Here is a 10,597-nt window from a genome sequence, read left to right as displayed (position 1 = left end):
AATACAAGACAGAAAACTGTACTTGAACAAGAATTAAATTTTTAAAAAAAATTTAAATAAAATAAATTAAAAAACAAAATATTTTCTATTGTGTTTTGGTCTCTATTTTGTTTGTCTTATTCAATCTTTTTTATTTTCTTCCTTCAACTTTCTTTGAGCTTTGTTTGTTATTATTTTTCTAGTTGCTTTAGGTGCATAGTTAGGTTGTTTATTTAAGAGGTTTTTTTGTTTCTTAAGGTAGGCCTGTATTGCTCTGTACTTCCCTCTTAGAACCACTTTGGCTGTATCCCATAGATTCTGGAAAAGTCTCTTTGCATTTTCATTTGTCTACCAAAGAGGTAGTTTTACATTTTCTGTCTGATTTTCTCTTTGATCTATTTGTCATTTAGTATCACATTGTTTAGTTTCCATGTTGTTTGTGTTATTTCCATTTTATTTACTATAGTTGATTTCTAGTTTCATACCATTGTGGTCAGACAGATGCTTGATGTGAATTCAGTCTTCTTGAATTTACTGAGACTTTTTTGTGGCCTGATATGTGATCTGTCCTGGAGAATGTTTTTTTTTAACTTTCCAGGTTTTTATTCTGTGTGTATGTAATTTTTATAGAAACTAGATAAAATTAGTTTTGTATTTTACCTTTGTCTTTGTGTATTCCCCGTATCATTAAAAAATCTTCAAATATATCATTTTAATGGCTTTGTATTATTCTACTGTATAGATATGTTGTAATTTATTTAGACACTTTTCTAGTTTTAGATATTTAAATTGTTTTCTTTAAAGTACATAAATATATGAATGGCTATGTGCACTTGAAGAGAATATGTATTAAGTCTTTTTGAAAGAAATGTTCTACAAATTAGTTAAGTCTATCTGGCCTATTGTGATGTTTCAGGTTATTGTTTACTTATTGATTTTCTATTGTTATTATTGTATTACTGGCATTTCTCCCTTATGTCTGTGAATATTTGCTTTATGAACTTAGGTGCTTCTATGTTGGATATAGAGATATTTATGATTGTTATATCCTTTTCTTGGATTGACCTCTTTAGCAGTTTTGATGCCCTTTCTTTTTCTTTTTTTCCAGATAAGCCTTGCATTTTGTCTGACAGGAATATTGATGCCCAGCTTTCTTTTCATTTCTATTTCCATGAAATATATTTCATTCATCCCTTCCTTTTAAGTCTGCGTGTAAGTCTTTCAATCTGAAAGGAGTCTCTTGTTGGCAACATATAGATGGGTTTTCTTTTTATCCATTCAGCCACCCTATGTCTTTTGATTGAAATTTTTTGATATTGCCATTTAAAGTAATAAGTGCTAGGTATGTACTGAAAGCCACTTGTTAATTGTTTTTTGGTTGCTTTTGTAGTTCTTCTTTATTCCTTTCTTCTTGTTGTGGTTTTTTTCCTTTGTGTGTTGTTGGTTTTCTTTAGTGTTTGTTTTTGTTCCTTCTGTTTATTTATTTTTTTAATAAAAACGTGTATGTTTTCTGGTCAGGAGGAAGATGGCGGCAGAGTAGGACAAAGGATTTCGCTTCCCTTCATGCGCCAGAGAAAAACCAGGCTGCTCTGCAGAGGAGCACAGCGAGAACACCCAACAGGGACTGGGACAGCAGGATCCCAGGAAGTATAGTGGACACTGAATGATCAGAGGTTGAGGAGAGGACACGGACCTCAGATCAACAAGGTACAAGGGAACAGCACAGAGGCTGCAGGCCCTCCGCCAGGCAGCGCTAGGGCCCTGGCAGGGCCGCCTTGATATCTGGGAGCCGAGGGAGGGCAACAACAACAACCCTGGGAGAGAACTAGTCACCGGCACCCCCTCTAACCAGCAGGGTGCAGATTGGAAAATACCAGGAGAGATCGGTTTGCCTGTAGTGGCAGAGAGAGAAGTGGGCATTGGGAAGCAAACCAGAGAGCTCTGATAACCCGTGGAGTCAGGCTGTGGTTGCCAGTTTGGGGAACTGAGCAGCCCAGCATTCCCAGTAGCCTGAGCCGGTGCTTCCACAGTCTCGGGGAGCTTCGGGATACTGACAGTGCGCCTGGAAGAGCACCAGTCACCAGCTCCCTCCCTACCCAGCCGGGCGCAGACTGAGAAGCACCGGGAGTCCGGTGTTGTTACCAGCTTGGAGGTATAGGATTCCCGTGCATTCCCGGTGTCGTGAATTCCCGGTGGCGCGAATTCCCGGTGGCGCGCATTCCCGGTGGTGCGCATTCCCGATAGCGGGGGACTCCAGCCAGCGCTCACACAGCCTAGGGGAGCTGCGAGATACTGGCAGGGGCCCTGATGGAGCACCATTGGGAACTGAGAGCTCGGGACGTGAGCCTACACTCCCAGAGTCTCGGGGAGCTCTGGGCTACTGGCAGGGCCCCTAAAAGAGCGCCAGTCGCCAGCTACATCCCTACCCAGCTGGGCTCAGACTGAGAAGCACCAGGAGTCAGGCTGGGGATGCCGGCTTGGAAGAAATGTGAGTAGCCCAGTGTGTACAGCCACAACACTGGGAAAGGTCCAAGCCCAAGCCTGTGAGACCAGGAAAGCCTGGCTGGGAGTGCGTGCCCTCATGCCAAGCCAGAGCTGGGAAGCCTGGGGAAAAACATGCTCTCAGCAGGGCATGGGAGAGTGGCGCCAGTCTGGATATTGGGAGGGCACTGGCGAGACTAGCTAAGTTCACTGAGATAAGAGAAAGGCCACACTAGTAGCCCCTCAGACTGCTGCAGCTAGGGAGACCAGAAGAAAAGGTTTGACCAGCTGGAAACCAACAAGAGGAGTAGGTGAAAGTGGAGAACACCAAGATACCTGCAGGAGACTGCACCACTGAATCTCACAGGCATCTTACCACAGAAGTTCACACCATAAACCCAGGGAACCTAGAACAGATCACTTTAAGAAGCTGAAGCCAAAAAAAAGAGCAACACAAACAATGTGGAGACAAAGAAACAATCCCCAAATGAAAGAAAAGGAGGGAGTCTCAGAAAGAATGTTAGATGAAATAGAGGCAAGCCAACTATCAGATATTGAATTCAAAGCACTGGTTATCAGGAAATTCAAAGAGCTTACAACGAGCTACCAGAAACTACAGGGGAGATACAATGAACTCTCTACAAATTATACCAACATGAAAAAGGAAATAGAAACCATCAGTAAAGGCCAAGAGGAAATGAAGAATAAAATTTCTGAACTGAAGAACACAGTAGAAGGTATGAAGAGTAGGATCGATGAGGTGGAAGACTCCATAAGTGAGCTAGAGGACAGGGCAGAAAGAATCGCACAGTCTGACCAAGTAATGGAAAAGAGACTCAGAAAGAATGAGGAAAGTTTAAGAGAAATGCAAGATAATATGAAATGTATTAATATCCGAATAATAGGAATACAAGAAGGAGAAGAAGAAGAACAAGGGATAGAAAACCTACTTGAAAGAGTAATTATGGAAAATTTTCCTATGTTGTTGAGAGATAAAGTCACACGAATCTAGGAGTTGCAGAGAGTCCCAATCAGGTGTAACCCAAAGAGGCCTACTGCAAGACACATCATCATTAAAATGGCAAACCTCCAAGACAAAGAGAAAATCCTAAAGGCAGCAAGGGAGAAAAAGGAAGTAACATACAAGGGGGTCCCAATAAGGTTGGCTAATGAATTTTCAATGGAAACATTCCAAGCAAGAAGAGAATGGCAAGAAATATTCCAAGTAATGAGAAACAGAGGCCTACAACCAAAGATATTGTACCCAGCAAGGCTCTCAATCAAGATAGAAGGCCAAATAAAGAGCTTCCAAGACAAAAGAAGTCTAAAAGAATATGCCTCCACCAAAACAGCTCTACAAGAATTATTAAAAGGGCTGCTTTAGGAAAGGAAGGAAAAAAGAGAGACAGGGAAGAACACAGGTACACAAATGGCAATGAATAAGTACCTTTCAATAATAACCTTAAATGTAAATGGATTAAATGCTCCAATCAAAAGACATAGAAGAGCTGAATGGATAAGAAAGCATGACTCTGACATATGCTGCCTACAAGAGACCCACCTCAGGTCAAAAGACCACCACGGACTCAAAGTGAAAGGATGGAAACAAATTTTCCAAGCAAATGATCAAGAAAAAAAAAGCAGGGGTAGCAATTCTCATATCAGACAAAATAGACTTCAAAAAAAGGGCTATAAAGAGAGACCCAGAAGGTCACTTCATAACACTCAAGGTGAGAATCCACCAAGAAGACATTAACATCGTAAATATATATGCATCCAACATACGAGCACCCAAATATATAAAGAAAATTCTGGAGGACCTCAAGAAAGATATTGACAGCAACACAATTATAGTAGGGGATTTTAACACCCCACTGTCTAAAATGGACAAATCTTCCAAACAAAATATCAACAAAGATATTGCAGCATTAAATGACACCCTAAATGAAATGGACCTAATTGATATATATACAGCCCTCCATCCCAAAGAAGCTAAATACACTTTCTTTTCAAATGCACATGGAACATTTTCAAAGATAGCTCACATGATAGGACACAAAAGGAGTCTCAATAAATTCAGGAAAATAGAAATAATACCAAGCATTTTCTCTGATCACAAAAGACTGAAATTGGAAACCAACCCCACAGGAAAAAACCCAAAACACCCAAAATCATGGAGTCTGAATGGTATGCTAATAAACAACAAATGGGTCAAGACTGAAATTAGGGAAGAAATCAGAAAGCTTCTGGAAACAAATGAAAATGAACTTACAACAACCCAAAACCTACGGGACACAGTGAAGGCAGTCCTGAGAGGAAAGTTCATAGCAATACAGGCTTACCTAAAGAAGGTAGAAACATTTCAAACAAACAACCTAACCCGACGCATCCAAGAACTTGAGGAACAACAACAAAGACAGCCTAGAGTAAGTAGAAGGAAGGAAGTAACCAAGATCAGAGCAGTATTCAATGACAAAGAGACTAAAAGCACAATTCTAAAGATCAATGAATCCAGGAGCTGGTTTTTTTGAAAAGATAAACAAAATAGACAAGCCTTTAAGTAGGCTCATCAAGAAAAGAAGGTCAAATAAACACAATCAGAAATGAAAGAGGAGAGATTACAACTGATACCACAGAAATAGAAAGGATTGTAAGAAATTACTATGAAGAAATTTGAAAACCTAGGTGAAATGGACACATTTCTAGAAAAATATAATCTTCCAAAACTCAATGAAAAAGAAGCAGAAAACCTGAACAGATCAATAAGAGCAGGTGAAATTGAAGAAGTAATCAAAAAACTCCCATCACACAAAAGCCCTGGACCAGATTGTTTCACACGAGAATCCTACAAAGCATTTAAGGAAGAGCTAACCTCTATTCTTCACAGACTATTCCAAAAAATCCAAAATTATGGGAAACTCCCACACTCTTTTTATGAAGCCAGCATCATCCTAATTCCAAAGCCAGATAGAGACACAACAAAGAGAAAACTTCAGGCCAATATGGCTGATGAACATAGACACTAATATCCTCAATAAAATATCAGGAAACTGCATCCAACAACACATTAAAAAGAGCATACACCATGACCAAGTGGGATTCATCCCAGGGATGCAATGATGGTTCGCTGTTCACAAATCAGCAAGTGTAATACATCACATAAACAAAAGCAAACACAAATATCACATGATTGTATCAATATATGTGGAAAAAGCATTTGATAAGTTAAAGCACCGATTCATATGAAAAACACTCAGCAAAGTGGGAATAGAGGGAGCATTCCTGAACATCATAAAGACCATATATGAGAGACCTACAGCCAATATCATACTCAATGGGCAAAAACTAAAAGCTTTTCCACTAAGATCAGGAACAAGACAAGGTGGTCCACTTTCACCACTTCTATTCAATTTAGTATTGGAAGTTGTAGCTACAGTGATCAGACAAGAAAAGGAAATAAAAGGCATCCAAATCGGAAAGGAGGAAACAAAACTGGCATTGTTTGCAGATTACATGATAGTGTACATGGAAGAGCCTATAGCCTCTACCAAAAACCTGCTGGAACTAATAAGTGAATTTGGCGAAACAGTGGGTTACAAGGTCAATATCCAAAAATCAAAGGCCTTATTGTATACTAACAATGAATCAGCAGAAGCAGAAATCAAGAAAAAAATTCCATTTGAGCCTGGCTGGTGTAGCTCAGTGGATTGAGCGCGGGCCTGTGAACCACATGATCTCGGTTCGATTCCCAGTCAGGGCACATGCCTGGGTTACAGACCAGTTCCCAGTTCGTGGCAGGGGACACACGAGAGGCAACCATACATTGATATTTCTCTCCTTCTGTCCTTCTCTTCCTCTCTAAGATAAATAAATAAAATAAAAAAACCCATTTGATATAGCAAAAACAAAAATAAAATATCTGGGAATAAACCTAACCAGTTGGTAAAAGATCTGTGTAAAGAAAACTACACAACACTGAAGAAAGAAATCAAGGAAGACACAAACAAATGGAAACATATACCATGTTCATGGATTGGAAGAATTAACATCATCAAAATGTCTATACTACCCAAAGCAATTTGCAGATTCAATGCAATACCTATCAAAGTACCAATGGCATATTTTACAGACATAAAACAAACACTTCAGAAATTTATATGGAACCATAAAAGACTCCGAATAGCACCCGCAATTTTGAGAAAGAAGAACAAAGTAGGAGGGGTTACAATATGTGATATCAAACTGCATTACAGGGCAACTGTAATCAAAACAGCCTGGTACTGGCACAAAAACAGGCACATAGACCAAAGGAATAGAACAGAGAGCCCAGAAATAAACCCAACTCTCTACAGTCAATTAATATTTGACAAAGGGGGCAATAACATAAAATGGAGTAAAGATAGCCTATTCAACAAATGGGGTTGGGAGAACTGGACAGCTACATGCAAAAAAAATGAAACTTGAGCACCAACTTACATCATACACCAAAATAAATTCAAGGTGGATAAAAGACTTAAATATAAGCCGGGAAACCATTAAAGGCCTAGAGGAGAGCATTGGTAAGAAAATCTCAGATATTCCACGCAGCAGTATTTTACTGATACATCCCCTAGAGCAAGGGATATAAAGGAAAGAATAAACAAATGAGATCTCATCAAAATTGAAAGCTTCTGCATGGCTAAGGAAAACAGTGCCAAGATACAATGAGAAGCAACTGTTTGGGAAAACATATTTGCCAATGATACCTCAGACAAAGGTTTCATCTCCAAAATACACAAAGAACTCACTCGACTCCACTCAAAGAAGACAAGCAACCCAATTAAAAAATGTGCAGAGGACTTAAACAGGCATTTCTCCAAGGAGGACATACAGAGGATCCAGAGACACATGAAAAGATGCTCGATATCGCTAGCTATCAGAGAGATGCAAATTAAAACCACAATGAGATACCACTTAACACCAGTCAGAATGGCTATGATAAACAAAGAAACAAACAACAAGTGCTGGAGAGGTTGTGGGGAAAAGGGGACCCTAGTTCACTGTTGGTGGGATTGCAGACTGGTACAACCACTATGGAAAACAGTATGGAATTTTCTAAGAAAACTAAAAATGAAAGTGCCTTTTGATCCAGCAGTTCCACTGTTAGAAGTATATCCTAAGAATCCTGAAGCACCAATCCAAAAGAACCTATGCACCCCGATGTTCATAGCTGCACAATTTATGATAGCCAAGAGTTGGAGGCAACCTAGATGCCCATCGGTAAATGACTGGATCCAAAAGCTATGGTACATTTCCACAATGGAATTCTATGCTGCAGAAAGGAAGAAGGAGCTCCTAACCTTTGCAACATCATGGATGGAACTAGAAAGCTTTATGCTGAGTGAAATAAGCCAGGTGGTGAAAGACAAATACCATATGATATCCCCGTTAATAGGAATCTAAACAACAAAATAAACAAGCAAGGAAAATATGACCAAAGACACTGAAATACAGAACATGCTGACAGGGTCCAGAGGGAAGAGGGGAGAGAATCACAGGGGGAAGGACTTACATGAACAAGTATAAAGGACACATGGACAATAACTAAGGTGGGAGGCAGAAATGGGAGGGAGGTGGGGAACACTGTGGCAGGGAGAAGAGCTGGGAATACAAGACAGAAAATTGTACTTGAACAAGAATTTTTTTAAAAGAGAGAAAAAAAGGTAAATGTCTAGTTTAAAAAGTGAAATAGCAGGGAAGTAAATCCACTGGTCTTACTTTGCCATCGCCTAACCCAGTGGTCTTTGCAAATTACAACCTTTCAATGCCAGTTAGACGCCTGTTACCTGCTGGTTCTGGGCTCATTTGGAGTTTGGTCAGTGGAAAAATTTCTACTTGTCCTGGGTGCTCACTGATCTTTCTTTACCCTGGAATGGTTTTTCAAAGAGTCCAAAATAATGTTCTTTCCTTTTCATGTGTAATAAAATTAGCATGTGATTCTGACTTCTTCATTAAGATGTAAGGTCCTTGAGAGGAGAGACTATGCTATATATAAACAAATAGGCAAAAGAACTGTATTTTTACATATTTATACTTTTTCTGCGAGTTCTATCAAAGCATCTAGACCCCAAGTGGTTGGATGATAGTCCTGGGTTGGGAAGATGGGCACCACTGATTCAAGATCACTTATTACTTGTACAGGAGTGTCCAGGGCCAACTGTCAAGTAGTTCTACTGACCAAAAGGAATTCTCCCTCCCACCCCACCCCACAAGCCAACATATTTGCCTATTTCTGAATTTAGTCACCCCGGTTTAGACACAGTAAATAAAGGAGTCAGAAGAGGTGGTTGAGGATGATTATTACACAGAGTAACTCCATTAATAAATTTGGATTCCTCTCCCTTTTCCTGCTGAAGAATCCATGGGAGAAGACAACAGGTCATCTACCCTGGATTTTATCCTCCTGGGAGTTAGCAGACAGCAGGAACAGGAAGGTTTGCTCTCATCCTCTTCCTCTTCACTTAGTCCATTAAAATTATTGGAAACTTGTTCATAATCTTGGCCATTCGACTTCACAACCTAATGTGTTCCTTATTGCTAACCTCTCCTTGGTTAACATCTTCTTTTCTTCTGTAACCATCTCTAAGATGCTAGCCAAATATCTCTTGGGCACCAAAGCCATCTCCTTTGGGGTTGTTTAACACAGATGTATTTCATGATTACCTTGGGTAATACAGATAGCTACGTCATGGCTGTGATGGAATGTGATCACACAGTGGCCATCAGCTGCCCACTTCATTACACAACAATAAGCCCACGAATTTGTGTCTTGTTAGTTGTTGGGTCTTCGGTGATTAGAGACATCAGTGCCTTCCCCCAGACTCTGCTCACAGCTACTCTGTCTTTCTGTGACAACCAAGAAGTGGCCAATTTCTACTGTGACAGCTCAAGCTGTCCTCTTCTGACATCCACTTTAATGTGAAGATGAGGTACCTTGAGGTTGCTTTCTCTGTGCCATTGCTATGTATAATCATCTCCTATGTTAAGATCTTCACCACAGTCTTACGTGTCCCATCCACCAAGGGTGTGCTCAGAGCCTTCTCTACCTGTGGCTCCCACCTCACAGTGGTTTCTTTGTATTATGGGACAGTCATGTACTTCTGCCCTCTGACCAGTTATAGCCCCAAAGATGCTGTGATAACTGTGATGTACATCGCAGTAACCCCAATGTTAAATCCTTTCATCTATAGTCTGAGAAATTGGGACATGAAGGCTGCCCTGGGGAAACTCTTCAGCAAGAGAATCTCCTTGTAAGCAATACGAGTTCATACACTGCAGTCACTAATTAAAATGCACTTGGAAATCCATCCCCAATGTCTTCCCTACCTGATAAGCCACCTTTCTTCTTTACAGCTACTACATTCCTCTTCTCTGGAATTTTATAGCAGTTCAACAAGACGTTGTATTGAGATTATCAGTTTGTACACATTATTGCTCCTTTTGGCAGAGTGGTAGACAAGGAATATTGGGATCTGTCCCAGCTTTGTTACTAATTAGCAGAGCAAAGTTGAGAATTTTGGAGTCTTGCTGTCCAAATCTCCATGATAAAAATAATGCCTGGCTTGTCTCTGTCATAGGTTGAGGATCACAGTACTTCAGGCTTTGGAGGCTATAAATCACCATTCAAAAGTCATTTTTAGTCTTTTATGTCTAATCATCTTTACTTTTCACACAAACCTGAGGGAAAGGACTGTCTTAACATATCACTCTACTTTTCCCAAGGTTTGTCATTAAGGAACATAACTGTTGGTGGAGGTGGAATGAATAAGTGTAATCTGATAATGATTAGATGCAATCAGCTTTGACTTTATTTCTCACCCATCATATGTATGTGGTGTGTCATAAATTCACCCAGGAGCCAATCAGAATTCATATGCATAATGTTTAAACAAAGAAAAATTAAAACAGAAAATTAGATGCATAGGTGTATTCTGAAAGCAACTAAAGGTGATAAAACATAAACACTGATGTAACTTAAAAGTTAACTTCAAGAAGAACTTACTTTCACTGGGACTAGGAGAACTGAAGAGAAAAGGTGGTGTTACCACAACCATGGAGTTCAGACGAGGGGAGGCCACATAGTACTGCCTCTTTTTGT

The 10,597-nt window shown here is 39.9% G+C and overlaps 1 pseudogene; it reads left to right on the top strand.

The window, feature by feature from the left end:
* The first annotated feature begins 8,860 nt into the window (after positions 1–8,860).
* On the top strand, positions 8,861–9,753 carry LOC119003704 (olfactory receptor 1A1-like; annotated as a pseudogene).
* The last annotated feature ends 844 nt before the right edge of the window (positions 9,754–10,597 follow it).

The sequence above is a fragment of the Sturnira hondurensis genome, unplaced genomic scaffold, assembly GCF_014824575.4.
Source record: "Sturnira hondurensis isolate 20B ecotype Veracruz unplaced genomic scaffold, ASM1482457v3 Scaffold0018728, whole genome shotgun sequence".
Taxonomy (NCBI): Eukaryota; Metazoa; Chordata; class Mammalia; order Chiroptera; family Phyllostomidae; genus Sturnira; species Sturnira hondurensis.
The sequence above is the reverse complement of the archived record's forward strand: the minus strand, read 5'-3'. Positions and strand labels throughout refer to the sequence as shown.